The sequence below is a fragment of the Phyllobates terribilis genome, unplaced genomic scaffold (genome assembly GCF_046119375.1).
Source record: "Phyllobates terribilis strain yellow unplaced genomic scaffold, ASM4611937v1 Scaffold_8__6_contigs__length_399053987, whole genome shotgun sequence".
Taxonomy (NCBI): Eukaryota; Metazoa; Chordata; class Amphibia; order Anura; family Dendrobatidae; genus Phyllobates; species Phyllobates terribilis.
Genome location: NW_027362768.1, coordinates 381,721,548 through 381,722,695, shown reverse-complemented (window position 1 = coordinate 381,722,695; position 1,148 = coordinate 381,721,548).

Here is a 1,148-nt window from a genome sequence, read left to right as displayed (position 1 = left end):
ACCGCTAGGGGGAGATCCCTGTATACAGAGATACATGATGAGATCCTGTCTGCAGCCACCACTAGGGGGAGCTCCCTGTATACAGAGATACATGATAAGATTCTGTCTGCAGCCACCACTAGGGGGAGCTCCCTGTATACAGAGATACATGATAAGATCCTGTCTGCAGCCACCGCTAGGGGGAGCTCCCTGTATACAGAGATACATCATAAGATCCTGTCTGCAGCCACCGCTAGGGGGAGCTCCCAGTATACAGAGATACATGATAGATCCTGTCTGCAGCCACCACTAGAGGGAGCTCCCTGTAGAAAGAGATACATGATGAGATTCTGTCTGCAGCCACCGCTAGGGGGAGATCCCTGTATACAGAGATACATGATGAGATCCTGTCTGCAGCCACCACTAGGGGGAGCTCCCTGTATACAGAGATACATGATAAGATTCTGTCTGCAGCCACCACTAGGGGGAGCTCCCTGTATACAGAGATACATGATAAGATTCTGTCTGCAGCCACCACTAGGGGGAGCTCTCTGTATACAGAGATACATGATGAGATTCTGTCTGCAGTCACCACTAGGGGGAGCTCCCTGTAGAAAGAGAGACATGATAAGATCCTGTCTGCAGCCACCACTAGGGGAGCTCCCTGTATACAGAGATACATGATAAGATTCTGTCTGCAGCCACCACTAGGGGGAGCTCCCTGTATACAGAGATACATGATGAGATTCTGTCTGCAGCCACCACTAGGGGGAGCTCCCTGTATACAGAGATACATGATGAGATTCTGTCTGCAGCCACCACTAGGGGGAGCTCCCTGTATACAGAGATATACAAGGTTCTGTCTGCAGCAACCACTAGGGGGAGCTCCCTGTATACAGAGATATACAAGGTTCTGTCTGCAGCCACCACTAGGGGGAGCTCCCTGTATACAGAGATATACAAGGTTCTGTCTGCAGCCACCGCTCTGGGCAGAGCTCACATCTCTTCTTTCCTCCTTGCTATCTCTTAGCTGCCAGGAGGAGCAGCAGAGGGGACTTTCTGCCTCACAGAATCAATGAATATTACCACTCAACAATCCTCAAATTCTCTACCGCCCCCTACAGACAGGATTAAGATCAGGTTCACGCTGTCGGAGTCATAAAAACAAG